The sequence below is a fragment of the Pseudoliparis swirei genome, chromosome 4 (assembly GCF_029220125.1).
Source record: "Pseudoliparis swirei isolate HS2019 ecotype Mariana Trench chromosome 4, NWPU_hadal_v1, whole genome shotgun sequence".
NCBI classification, from domain to species: domain Eukaryota; kingdom Metazoa; phylum Chordata; class Actinopteri; order Perciformes; family Liparidae; genus Pseudoliparis; species Pseudoliparis swirei.
Genome location: NC_079391.1, coordinates 33159759 through 33174529, shown reverse-complemented (window position 1 = coordinate 33174529; position 14771 = coordinate 33159759).

The window sequence follows — 14771 nt, the reverse complement described above, 5'->3', positions numbered from 1 at the left end:
TCCCCAGCCACACGTTCTATCCATTCTTTAATTCCGTTTTCACTTTCCCATTCTTTCGTATATTTCTTCCCGTATTTAGCCCACTTACCGGGTGGCATGTTTCTCCAGTGTAGCTAGCTACACTAACTACCAGACCAGAGTTGGGATCGAGCGGGTCGCGGGAGACTGAGAGCGGCGAGAGCTTTAGGTGCGTGTGTGTATGTGGGCGTGTCCCATGTCCATGTGTGTAGTGCTGATCTGGAGTCAGTTTGGTAGGATTTGGGTAGAAATAAATTATTTCATTTAAAATATGGATTTTTATTTAAAGATATTCATGTAATTTGCATGCAAAATAGGTCTACCCGAACCAGCGGACAACAAATTCAACCCGCGGCAACACTTCAAAAGTAGCCCAATTCCGCGGTTAAACCGCGGAATTGGCAACACTGCCTCTGATGCACTGCCTCTGATGCATTTTCTACCTGTGAGGCGAGACTACTGACTACTTGGATCGTGCTAAGTATCTTCTTTAAACTAGTTTTATCTGCTAAAGTTACTGTTGTATTTGTTGTCTAAAGCTGCTAGATTGTTAGTCTGTCCTGTTTTAAGGAGTTGTTTTGGTAGAGAGGTGTGTCCTGTGTTCCGACACCTGAATCTTCACTGATTGAATGACGATCGTCACCTGGTTTCTATTGAGTGTCATTTGAATACCAAAAGCCAAGGGCGGTGTCAGCGCAGCTGGAGGTAATTGGCACTAACTTGGGCTCATAACCGGGTGGGGTTTTTCGCGTCAGCTGTAGCGTTAGCGTGACTCATCGGACGAAGACTCGGAGGACAAAGACATAGGAGTCTTCCGTTGGAGTCAAGACTCGGAGGACAAAGACATAGGAGTCTTCCGTTGGAGTCTTCGGGGGTGGCTGAGTATTTCCCCCTTTTTTTTAAATATGTGTGTCTTTTCCATACCTGTGCGTATCTCTACTCGTAGTTACTATAGGACTCGCTCATTCATGTACCGGAACCCTCCTCTGTTATCCTTCCTACCATTCTACTCACCCAGCACCTGGTCACAGGAGGCCTCTGGAACTGTCAGTCAGCCAACCGCAAGGCCGACTTCATCTCTGGCTTTGCCTTGGAGCAGTCGCTTGACTTCCTGGCTCTCACTGAGACCTGGATCACAGCAGACAACACGTCTACCCCGGCTGCTCTCTCCTCTGCCTTCTCCTTTAGCCACACACCCAGACCCTCTGGTCGGGGTGGAGGTACAGGTTTACTCATCTCACCCACATGGTGTTTCTCTCCCTACCTTCCACTCTTTATCCCACTGACTTTTGAGTTTCATGCGGTGACCGTTACTCATCCGGTTCAACTTCACATTGTTGTTCTCTACCGTCCCCCTGGTTCTTTGGGAGATTTCTTGGACGAGCTAGACGTCCTCCTATCGAACTTCTCGGAACACGGCCCCCCGCTCATCCTTCTGGGTGACTTTAACATCCAGACAGAGAAGTCATGTGATCTCTTACTCTTACTGTCTTCCTTTAACCTCTCACTCAGTCCCTCCCCTCCTACTCACAAAGCCGGCAACCACCTTGACTACATTTTCACAAGAAACTGCTCTACCTCTAACCTCACTGTGACTCCTCTCCATGTCTCTGACCACTTCTTCATCTCTTACTCTCTCGCTCTCTGGTACTGACAACCCACCCATATCTACAGACTCTGCACCTGTACGCCGCAACATTCGCACCCTCTGCCCCTCCTCTCTGGCCTCCTCTGTCCTATCTGCTCTCCCTCAACTGACTGCTTCTCACTCATGCATCCTAACTCTGCCACAGACACTCTCCTCTCTTCCCTGTCTTCATCTCTTGATTCTCTTTGTCCTTTTAAGACACGACCGGTTGAAATCCTCTCCGCTCCGTGGTTGTCGGACTCGTGGCCGAGAGAGCCACCCTCTTGGCGGAAAGAAAATGGCGAAATCGAATCAAGCGGAAGACTTGCTCTTCTATCAATCTCTCCTCTCCTCCTTCTCTTCCTCTATCTCTGCAGCCAAAAGCTCGTTCTACCTGACCAAAATTCAGTCTTCCTTCTCTAACTCCAAAAACTCTTCTCTATCTTTTCCAACCTCCTTGATCCCCCTGTCCCCTCCTCCTTCCACCCTTTTGCCGAGCCACTTTGTCGACTACTTTACAAACAAGATAGACGACATACGCTCCTCCTTTACAAATCCATCTTCTATCACCTCACCAACACTAACTTCTTCATCCCCTCTTCCTCTTTCACCCCTTGTCTCCCAATCAAGTTCTTAGCTTGGTGACCTCCCTGACCGACCACCTGCGCCCTTGACCCCGTCCCCCTCCCATTCTCCAGGCTATTGCTCCTGACCTTCTGACCTTCCTCACCCATCTTATTAACAGCTCCTCTCAACTGGCTGTTTCCCTAACTCTCTGAAGGAGGCGAGAGTCAACCTCTCCTGAAGAAACCCACGTCGACCCGTCTGAAGTCAGCAACTACAGACCGGTCTCTCTTCTTCCTTTTCTCTCCAAAACTCTGGAGCGAGCTATCTTGAGCCAAGTGTCCTCCTATCTCCACAGTAACAACCTTCTTGACCTCACCAGTCTGGATTCAAGGCCGGCCACTCGACAGAGACGCCCTCCTGGCTGTCTCTGAGCAGCTTCACACTGCTAGAGCAGCCTCTCTCCTCTGTCCTTATCCTTCTCGACCTTTCTGCAGCATTTGACACCGTGAACCACCAGATCCTGATCTCTTCTCTTCAGGACCTGGGGATCTCAGGCACTGCACTCGCTCTTTTCTCTTCCTACCTTAAAGACCGCACCTACGGGTAACTTGGAGAGGATCTGTGTCTGATCCTTGTCCTCTCACTACTGGGGTTCCTCAAGGCTCCGTCCTGGGTCCCTCCTCTTCTCTGTACACAAATTCTCTCGGCTCTGTCATTCGTTCGCATGGCTTCTCCTACCATAGCTATGCTGATGACACCCAACTGATCTTCTCGTTTCACCGTCCGAACACAGGTGGCGGCACGAATCTCTGCCTGTCTGACTGACATCTCTCAGTGGATGTCTGCTCACCACCTGAAGATCAACCCTGACAAGACTGAGCTACTATTCCTTCCAGGGAAAGGCTCCCACCCACGGCCTGACTATCACCTTCAACAGCTCTGTGTTGGCCCCTACCGGACTGCCAGGAACCTCGGGGTGACACTCGACAGTCAACTCTCCTGGCCAACATCGCTGCGACGCTGTTCCTGTAGGTACATGCTGCACAACATCAGGAGAATACGTCCTCTTCTTACTCAGAAGGCGGCGCAGGTTCTGATCCAGGCTCTGGTCATTTCACGCCTCGACTACTGCAACTCCCTCCTGGCTGGTCTACCTGCTAAGGCCATCCGACCCTGCAGCTCATCCAGAATGCAGCAGCTCGACTGGTCTTCAGCCTCCGAAATTCACCCACACCACTCCGCTCCTCCGCTCTCTCCACTGGTTACGGTGGCTGCTCGATCCGCTTCAAAACACTGGTCCTGGCGTACGTGCTCTAGACGGATGGCCCCGTCTACATCCGGGATATGGTCACACCGTACACCCCGGCACGTTCGCTCGCTCTGCAACAGCCAATCGACTTGTGACTACTGCACCGAGCTAATCACTCTACATCCAGACTGTTTGCTGTCCTGGCTCCTCAGTGGTGGAACAGGCTCCCCACTGACATCAGGACAGCAGAAAGTCTCTACATCTTCCGTCGGAGACTGAAAACACACCTTTTCCGACTATATCATGATTAAAACACAGATTAGCACTTCAGTGGCACTTAGATAGCACTTACTTATGGTACTTTTGTAGTTCGACTATATTGAGGAAATGTTACTTCCTGTATTCTTGTTGTTCTTAGTTTGTACTCTAGGTTGAAATGCATTTATTGTAAGTCGCTTTGGATAAAAGCGTCTGCTAAATGACATGTAATGTAATGAAATGATACTCAGAGGAACAGAGGAGGCGTGTCAATGCGACACACGAAACCTTCGTGATTGGTCAATCCGTTTGTCTGTCAAATTTCGGAAAAACCAATGAACACTCAGTAAATCACAAAGGACCTCCACCTCACAGGTTAGGCTCATTTAGCAGCCTGTCAGTCAGAGAACCAGAGGACACGGGCGAGGACAATGAGGCTCATTTCAGAAACTGAGATTGTTCTGGAATGTTTGATGTATATAACTGCGATGAGGGGTGTGTCACATGCAAAAGACTTTAAGCGGTGAATTTAATTATTTTGTAAAATGTATAAAATGCCCCAGCCTCCAGAGGTTAGGTTAACGTGACATATTTGAATATCAGTCAGTTCCCAAGGCCACTGGTTCTGCTGTTCAGTGTTAAAGATGACAGGACCAATGGGGTCTCAATATACTTCTTTTTTTTTACTAATCTGATGTTTCACTGTAGAAACAATTTATCATCACGATATTAAATACCTACTGTCACTTTGGAGCCTCTTTAAAAACACAGCTCTGTGGTTGTCTTTAAAAGAATGCTACTAACTAATGCAATTTAAAATTGATAATTATTAATTTTTTTATCGAGAACCTATTAAAAATGTTATATTTAAATATTTACGAAACCTGGGTTACAATAGTGAAGCCAGAAACATATCTACTCAGCCTCAGAACTTGCTGCGCAGGAAATCTACCACATTATCTACGTGTGAAGGTGAGTGTTTATGTTTGTTGTTTGTGACCCATATTAACATGACTCCCTGCTAACCAACAGCGGCAGGAGGCCGAAGCAAGCTCTTTTCTAATTGATCCCCCAACACACACCCCTGTGTGAGCTGGGTGTTTATGCCCTTTGACAGATGTATTCCCCAAAATCCTGACTTTTGAACACAACACATTTTTTTTTTTTTTTTTATTTTTTTTTTTTTTATATTTTTTTTTTTTTTTTTTTTTTTTTTTTTTTTTTTTTTTTTTTTTTTTTTTTTTTTTTTTTTTTTTTTTTCCTTTTTTCCCCCCCCAAAAAAAAAACCCCCCCCCCAAAACCCCACCACAAAAAAAAAAAAACCCCCCAAACCCCCCCAAACCCACAATAACCCCCCAAAACCCACCAACAAAAACCCCTTTTGGGTTTTACAAAAAAACACTTCCGGTTTTTTAACCCTTTTTTGGGGGTTTTCCTTTTTGTTTTTTTGGTTTTTTTTGGGGGGGTTTTTGGGAATTTGTTTGTTTTTTTTTTTTGGGGTTTTTTTTTTGGGGGGGTTGGGGTTTTTTTTGGGGGTTTTTTTTTTTGCTGGGGGGTTTTTTTTTGGGTGTTTTTTTTGGGGGGGGTTTGGGGTTTTTTCCCCTTTGGGGTTTGGTTTTTTTTTGGGGGTTTTTGGGTTTTTTTTTTTTTTTTTTTTGGGGGTTTTTTCCCCGGGGGGTTTTTTTTTTTTTGGGGGGGGCCGGGGGGGGGTTGGGGGGTTTTTTTTTTCCCCATTTGCTTTCCCTTTAAAAACCAGGCCGCCGCCTCCCAAACCCGGGGCACAGGGTAAACCCCGGGTTCCGGGGTTTAAAAACCCAAAAAGGGAAAAGGCAAAAAATTTTTAAGGGGGGAAATTTAAAACAGTGCACCGGGAAAAAGGGGTTTTTTTAAAACCTTTGGGCCCCTTTTAAAATTTTCCCCTTTTTTTTTGGGGAAAATTTTTAAAAATTTAAAATTTTTTAAAAATTTTTTTTTTAAAAAAGGGGTTTTCCCCTTTTCTTTAATTTTAAAAGGGTTTATTTTCAAATTTAAAAATTTTTTTTTTGGGTTTTGTTTTACAGGTTTGAAATTGGTTTTTTAAAAGTTGTTACAAGGTTTTAAAAAACAAGGGGCTGGGGGGGCCAAAAAAAAAAGGGGTTTTACTGTTTTAATGTTTTTTAAATTTAAAAAGGGGTTAAAAAAAACCCCTTTAAAAGGGGGTTTTAAAATTGTAAAGGGGAAAAAAAGGGGTGGGTTTTTTCTAAAATGTTAAGGGTTTAAAGGGGGGAAACGGGGGAAAAAAAACCCCCAAAAAAAAAATTTTATTTGTAAAATTAAGAAACCCAAAAAAACCAAAAAAATTTTTCAAGCAAAAATGGTTTTTGGGGAAAAGGGGAAAAATTTTTTCCCTTTTTTAAAATTTGTTTTAAAATTTTTTTCCCCAAAAAAAAGGGGGAAATGGGGGTTTACAACCTTTTTTTTTTCTTGGGTTTTCCCTTTTTTTGGGAAGGGGTTTAATTTTCCTTGTTTTAAAATTTTTAATCCCTTGGTTTTTTTAAAATTTCTAAAATTTTAAAAATTTGCCGGGGGGGGGTTTATGTTTTTTTTGGGGGGTTAAAATGGGGGCCCTTCAAGGGGGAAAAAGGGGTTAAAATTGGGAAAAATTTTCCCAACTTTGGGTTTCATTTTTTTTGTAATTTTAAACCCCCAAAAGGGGTGGAAAATTTTTATTCTAAAAAACCCCTTTGGGGTGGGGTTTTTGGGGGCCCCCGGGGGCCAATTTTTTTTCTAATTTTGGGTGGTTTTGGGAAAAATTTTTAAATTTTTAAATTTTTTTTTGGGAAGGGTGAAAAATTTTTGGGGGGGGCTTAAAGGAAAAATTTAATTTTAAAAAATTTAAAGTTTTTTATTTAATTTTACTTGGCCTTTTAATATTTTAATATTTTTTTGTAAGAAAATTTGGGACAAGGGGCCCAAAAAAGGGGGCCTTTTTTGTGATTGGTCAATTTTGTTTAATTGGGGAACCAATAAACCCCATAAAAAAAGGTACCCAGGTTATTTCAACACCTTTCAAAACCAGGGCCGGGGGGGAAAATAGGCCTTTAATAATTTTTAATTTTAGTTAACCGGGGTTTAAATGAAAAGATTTTCGGTAATTTAATTTATTTTGAAATAAAAAACCCCCCCACCTAGGGGGAACTACAATTTGTGTCATATCCAAGGCCACTGGTTCTGTTTAATAAAGTGCCCAATATTCTTTATTTTAATCTTTTTCCAAAGAAAATTTAATCAATTAAATCCTGCTTATATTTAAGCTCTTTACCTCTTTTTTTTAATTAACTTTTCCTTTTTTCTTTAATTAACCAATTCACTTTTCAAAAATTCTTTTTTAATTTACTTTTTTTTTCCTTAAACAAATTTTTTAAAATTTTTAAATTTAAATTTGAATTATGTGAGCAAAATTTATGTTCTTCTATCTATGAACTTAATTCAAAATAGATTAAAAAAAGGAGGGGTTTGAAATGTAAGGGGTTAGACATAAGGGGAAGGTGAATTTAAATTTTTGAAAAACCCAAATTCCCTGGGAGGTTACTCTTTAATTCTCTTATGGCCGGTTTGCTTTCGGTTTAAAGGGGCCCAATGGGTTAAATATTTTTTAAATTTAATGATGTTTACGGGCTTTTACCAGATTTAAATCCCATGGCATTTTATGGGAAATTTGACTAAATAGGATTTTGCTTTAAAGAATGAACTTTAATTTATTAATTTGAATAAATTAATTTAATTTTTAGTTGACCCTATTAATAATATAATATTTGTATTTTATTAACTTGGAGTTTCCATAACTAAGTTGAAAATGATTTATGATTGAGAAAGTTAAACAGTTTGACCTGAATTTCAGGAAAAGCTTTTGTGCCAGGGCCTACCCAACTGTTTTTGGTGGGGGGGTTTGGTTTTGATGCCCCATTTTACAAAACATCGTCTCTTTTAACGTTGTCTAAGTGACTTGTGCTTTACCTTACACCACTGGCGTGCTGTGACAAATGTTCCTTATCTGTCCCGGGTCAAACATAATCCCTTTTTTGACAACTTGATCTGAAACAAGATAAGATAATTTCAACGCTATTTAAATAAGTCATAGAACTTTTCTTGTAAATTCTCTAATATCATACATTAGTTAACAAACTCCAGAGGCTTTACAGAACAGTTAAAAGTCAGGGAATTTCATAAATTTCCCAACTGATGAATGTATTATGTTACTAAAGTCTATACAGTTTTCAGGGTACAGGTGAATCCCATGTTTCTACAGAATGAACCAAATCACATGTGTACGACTGAGATGGCATCATTTTTATTATTTTGCCACCCTCTTTTCCTTCATAGTTAATATAAATGGCAATTATTGTTGCCCCCCTGTCCCTTTTGGATTTCTTCTGGGCCCTCAACAATCTAACGCTCTGTGTTTGACCTCCCAAAAGGGGAATAACTACCCTTGGCCCACCCTAATTTGTTAAACTTTGTTGTTATTTTGTTATAACTGCTGAATGATTTGCACGTTGATGTACAATTTACGAGCAGAAGGTCTCAGAAACCTCAATCTTGCATTGTACTAGGTAGTCACCTGCTTGTGAAGACAGTTGTGTGATAGTTTATGTACTTTAAGAATGAGCTTTCAGGGTGTGAGACTTTTGAATGTGTCGTGTGTGAATGGATGTCTGTGTTAGTGTTAACGTGACAGGACCAAACTGAGGTACAAAGATAGATGTTGTTTGATGTAAACATTGTAACTTATAGATGTTTCATGAGATTTATCGAGTTGAACATATGAAATCCACAATTGGAGTTCAGTAGCACGTACTGGAGTACTAGATGTGTTACGTGTGGTATACTGTGTGTCTGTGTAGGACGATATTGTACTCGTGTACTCTTGTATCTGTAGCCGTGTGTAGTGTGTAGTGTGTGTATGTGTGTTGTGTGTGTAACGATGACTTCATTTGTGATTTGTGTACTGTTTGACTTGCTTTGCGTTGTAACGTGTGTAGTTGGTAAGATGACACGTCGCTGTATCGTTTCTGCTGTCTCGTGTTGCAGTACCGTGTGTGTGTGTGTGTGTGTGTGTGTGTAGTGTGTGTGTTGTGCTACCACGCTCCGTGTTTATCCTTGTACTTTACGTCCCCCCCCCCCCCCCCCCCCCCCCCCCCCCCAAAAAAAAAAAAAAAAAAAAAAAAAAAAAAAAAAAAAAAAAAATCGTACTACTCATCCCAACTCAATGTTTTGTTTCAAAGTCTTCTTGGGATTGAGGGAGGGGTTTTAATTTTGAAACCCCTCTTGTGCCCTTAATTTTTCGTTTTCCCTTCCCCTTCCTTTTCTTTTCTCTAGTTTTCAATATAAACGGCCCTTTTGTGCCTGTTTTTACGTTGTGCTTCCTTCCGCCCCCTTTTTCCCCTTCTCCCCCCAACCCCTTTTCTCCCGTTCTCTTCCGGGGTGGTCCGACCGAGACACGGAGGACTGCCCTTTCCCGGGGGGCAGGGGGAGCGGGGAAAGGGTTGCCTCTTTTTTGAAACACTCCTCCAAATAAAACAATTTTGGAAAATTTTATTTTCTTTTTGAAGTTTTGGTTTAAAGCATTTTCCCCTTGGGAAATTTCCAAGTTAAAAGTGAATTCATTTTTCTAAACGGGTTAAACTTCCTCAGTTGGGTTGAATTTAACCTGTGGATTGTTCTCCAATTTAAAATTACCACTTTAAAAAATGTTGCCTTTCATGCCTTACCTTTACCCGGAAAAAATCGAACAAACCCCGGGAAAACCCAATCTCCCACCTTTAAATGCATTCTTTATCTTTTATATTACCCTCAAAAAAAAATTAACCCGCAAAAACCCTTTACCCCCCTCCGACCCCGGCCTTTTTCGGCCCAGCGGGACCTTGCCCCGCCCTGTTTTTTTTTTCCTTTTCTTATTTAAAAAGCAATCACGCCCCGGGCCCCCAAAACTAATTGAACAATGGTGTTTTTTCCCTGTTAACCTGGGGGGGTTTGAACAGTTTACAAATTAAATGGGTTTTTTTTTTGTTTCCAGTTTGTTATTCACCCCCCATTTTATCTACATAAAAAACCCCTTGGGGGCCGTTTTTCTCCCGGAATGGGTGGTAGGGGGGGACCAAGAGTCATGGGGGTACCTGCCAACGGTGGAGGGGGGGGGAAAGGGGTTCCCCCTTTGTACTTGAAGAGAGGAACGACCTTGCTGCTGATCAAAAACTCTTGATGCCCTGGCATTTTGTGATGTATGTGTAGTCTTATTTGTTATAGTATTAATGATCTTCAATTAATCAATTTCACGTAAAAGTTCAACCATATTAACTAGCGGCCCCGTGAGCCAACTTCTCCAAGATGATGAATCATGAACTTTGGATATTGCATGCATTGATAAATTACGCACTTTTAAAAAAGTTTGACCTTTTCATGACCTGATTTCCCATCGTCCCAATCGAATTGGCCCCGAATAAAACTGCCCAAATGATCGCGGGTTTTACTTTTGATTATGTGTAACCTCATATAAATTGCAGTCAAAACCGATTTAAAACAGCTTTCTGGACCTCAGCTCTGATTTTTCGGCGAGGCGAACCAAAGCCCCTTCTCCAGCGTTTCTTCGGTCAATTAGGAAACTTTAGTTCTATCTCAGCTTTTTAACAGACCAAGTACGCCCTGCGAAACATGTGCTAACATGTGCTCTGTGGTTTCCTGTGGCAACGGTGGCTACGCTGGTGCTAACGGGCTACATGGTGCTAAAGGTGGTTCCCGTTGGCTATGGGGCTGACTTGGGCTACCTGTGATAACATGTGCTCAACGGTGGCTAACCGTGGTAATGGTGGCAAAGGGGTAACGCTGGAGGCTACTGGCTCAAGTCGCAACAAGTGGCTTCGCTGTCTAACAATTTGGCACGTGTTTTCAAGGGCTCTTTTTGGCTAACCTGTCTACCCTTTTGCTCCGTGGTGGCTAAGAAGGTCTAACATGTGGCTCGCTGTCCTAACTTCGTGCTAACATTGCTACTCTGGTGCTAACTTGGTTTTACTGGTCTACATGTGCTACATGTCTACTGGTGCTAACCTGGGCTCACTGTGCTCATTTGCTAACAATGGCCTACCTTGGCTAACGCTGGTGGTACATGTGCAAACAATGTGCTAAACTTTTCTAATGCTTTACATGGGCTCATGTTGCAAAAGGTGTAAATTTGTGGCTCTGTTTGGTTAATGGTGGAAACATGGTGGCTAGCGGTTAATTTCTCTTACTAACGGTGGGCTACCATGGTGGTTCCAATGGGGCTACGCTGGTGCAACAGGGGCAACGATGGGCTAACTGGTTAATGGTGGCTCGCGGGCCTTGTGCTATATGTGCAAGCTGGTGGCTACAGGGGCTACCGGGCACAGGTGCTCATGGTTTTCCCTGGTGCTAACATGTGCTAGAAGGTGGCTAGCTGTGCAACATGGGGCTACACTGGGGCAAAGGTTTGGTAATAAGTGTAAAAATGGCTTAAGGGTTTGTTAAGGCCACCTGCTCAGAACAAGATTCATCATGGTACTAATTGACCGGTAGTGGGCCGTTAACAATGGTCGGGTACATTGGGCGGGGACAGGGGGGGAACGAGCAAGTAACAACCTTCTTGACCCTCACCAGTCTGGATTCAAGGCCGGCCACTCGACAGAGACGGCCCTCCTGGCTGTCTCTGAGCAGCTTCACACTGCTAGAGCAGCCTCTCTCTCCTCTGTCCTTATCCTTCTCGACCTTTCTGCAGCATTTGACACCGTGAACCACCAGATCCTGATCTCTTCTCTTCAGGACCTGGGGATCTCAGGCACTGCACTCGCTCTTTTCTCTTCCTACCTTAAAGACCGCACCTACCGGGTAACTTGGAGGATCTGTGTCTGATCCTTGTCCTCTCACTACTGGGGTTCCTCAAGGCTCCGTCCTGGGTCCCCTCTCTTCTCTCTGTACACAAATTCTCTCGGCTCTGTCATTCGTTCGCATGGCTTCTCCTACCATAGCTATGCTGATGACACCCAACTGATCTTCTCGTTTCCACCGTCCGAAACACAGGTGGCGGCACGAATCTCTGCCTGTCTGACTGACATCTCTCAGTGGATGTCTGCTCACCACCTGAAGATCAACCCTGACAAGACTGAGCTACTATTCCTTCCAGGGAAAGGCTCCCCACCCACGACCTGACTATCACCTTCAACAGCTCTGTGTTGGCCCCTACCGGACTGCCAGGAACCTCGGGTGACACTCGACAGTCAACTCTCCTGACGGCCAACATCGCTGCGACGACGCGTTCCTGTAGGTACATGCTGCACAACATCAGGAGAATACGTCCTCTTCTTACTCAGAAGGCGGCGCAGGTTCTGATCCAGGCTCTGGTCATTTCACGCCTCGACTACTGCAACTCCCTCCTGGCTGGTCTACCTGCTAAGGCCATCCGACCCCTGCAGCTCATCCAGAATGCAGCAGCTCGACTGGTCTTCAGCCTCCCGAAATTCACCCACACCACTCCGCTCCTCCGCTCTCTCCACTGGTTACCGGTGGCTGCTCGCATCCGCTTCAAAACACTGGTCCTGGCGTGCCGTGCTCCAGACGGATCGGGCCCGTCTACATCCGGGATATGGTCACACCGTACACCCGCACGTTCGCTCCGCTCTGCAACAGCCAATCGACTTGTGACTACTGCACCGAGCTAATCACTCGAAATCCAGACTGTTTGCTGTCCTGGCTCCTCAGTGGTGGAAGGCTCCCCACTGACATCAGGACAGCAGAAAGTCTCTACATCTTCCGTCGGAGACTGAAAACACACCTTTTCCGACTATATCTGGATTAAAACACAGATTAGCACTTCAGTGGCACTTAGATAGCACTTACTTATGGTACTTTTGTAGTTCGACTATGTTGAGGAAATGTTACTTCCTGTATTCTTGTTGTTCTTAGTTTGTACTCTAGGTTGAAATGCACTTATTGTAAGTCGCTTTGGATAAAAGCGTCTGCTAAATGACATGTAATGTAATGTAATGATACTCAGAGGAACAGAGGGGCGACGTGTCGGGACACGCGGCGCGGAAAGAACGCGACACACGAAACCTTCACCGTGATTGGTCAATCCGTTTGTCTGTCAACATTTCGGGGGGAAAAAAACCAATGAACACTCAGTAAATCACAAAGGACCTCCCACCTCACGGGTGAGGCTCATTTAGCAGCCTGTCAGTCAGAGAACCAGAGGACACGGCGCGAGGACAATGAGGCTCATTTCAGAGCTGAGATTGTTCTGGAATGTTTGATGTATAACACGTGGGGGTGTGTCACATGCAAAAGACTTTAAACGGTGAATTTAATTTATTTTGTAAAATGTATAAAATGCCCCCAGCCTCCAGAGGGTTAACGTGACATATTTGAATGTCAGTCAGTTCCCAAGGCCACTGGTTCTGCTGTTCAGTGTTAAAGATGACAGGACCAATGGGGTCTCAATATACTTCTTTTTTTTTTACTAATCTGATGTTTCACTGAAGAAACAATTTATCATCCACGATATTAAATACCTCGCTGTCACTTTATATGTAGGAGCCTCTTTGAAAACACAGCTCTGTGTGAAGTTTTGTCTTTAAAAAGAAGGGAAACACTTTTAACCCTTGTGTTGCCTTCGGGTCATTATGACCCGATTCAATGTTTCACCCTCCTGTTACCTTTATATTTACTAACATATTTTACCCTTTGGGTTCAATTTGACGCCAGCAATTAAAACCTCCAGAAAATTATTAGAATTAATATTGTTTTCCAAGTTTAAGTGTGAGGCACTTTATGTTTGTTTGTTGACTACCGAAAGAACACCGACATTAAACATTGAATGGGGTCAAATTAACCCGAAGGCGGCAGGAGGGTGTAATATTGCTTCGGGTCAAAATGACCCGAAGGCAACACAAGGGTTAAACAGTGAATTTAATTTTTTTTGTAAAATGTATAAAATGCCCCCAGCCTCCAGAGGGTTAACGTGACATATTTGAATGTCAGTCAGTTATCAAGGCCACTGGTTCTGCTGTTCAGTGTTAAAGATGACAGGACCAATGGGGTCTCAATATACTTTTTTTTTTTTACTAATCTGATGTTTCACTGAAGAAACAATTTATCATCCACGATATTAAATACCTCACTGGCATTTTATAGGTAGGAGCCTCTTTGAAAACACAGCTCTGTGTGAAGTTTTGTCTTTAAAAAGAATGAACTTTTAACTTTTAACTTTTAATTGCGATTTCAAAATGTGCGATTAATTAGTTAATTTTTTTTAATCGATTGACAGCCCTATTAATAATACAAGTAATAGATAGATTTTCAAACATGGAGCTTTGACCAGAGAACCATCAGGTTGAACAATGAGTCCAGAAGTCCAGAAACATGAAACACGTCTGTGACTCAGATCTGAAACATCAGGAAAAAAAGCTTTTGTCTGCTGTCCAGGAGCCAATACACCCCATTAGAGCTGAGCCGTGTGTGTGTGTGTGTGTGTGTGTGTGTGTGTGTGTGTGGTACACCATCCACCTTCACCGATGCATTCTCCCCTCTCCTCTTTTCTTTAACGTGTTGTTGCTAAGATACCAGCCGCTCATCTTTACTCCTCCACACACAACCAGCCCTTGTGTGTGTGTGTGTGTGTGTGTGAGCAAGATGTTTCTCCCAACCTCCTGACTATCCTTGACACACACACACGCACACACACACACACACCTGCCTCCCACTCTCCTGCACACATTCCTACTGAAACAGCTGAGACAAAAACAACAACAACAATGTTTACATCCCACAGCTCTTTAAATAGAAAGCCATTAAAAATCTTCCTTTTATTTGAGTCTCCACACTCAACAAGTAGACATGTGAGACACAGGTTACAAACTCCCACGAGGCTTTGACAGCAAGCCAGTTGCAAAGGCTCATGGGATATCGTATACAATGAAGCTCATCCCCAACTGCATGAATGTATTTATGTTTACTAAAGTACGATATACAGTCTGTGGCATTGAGGAGGCAGACGTGAATCCAGAT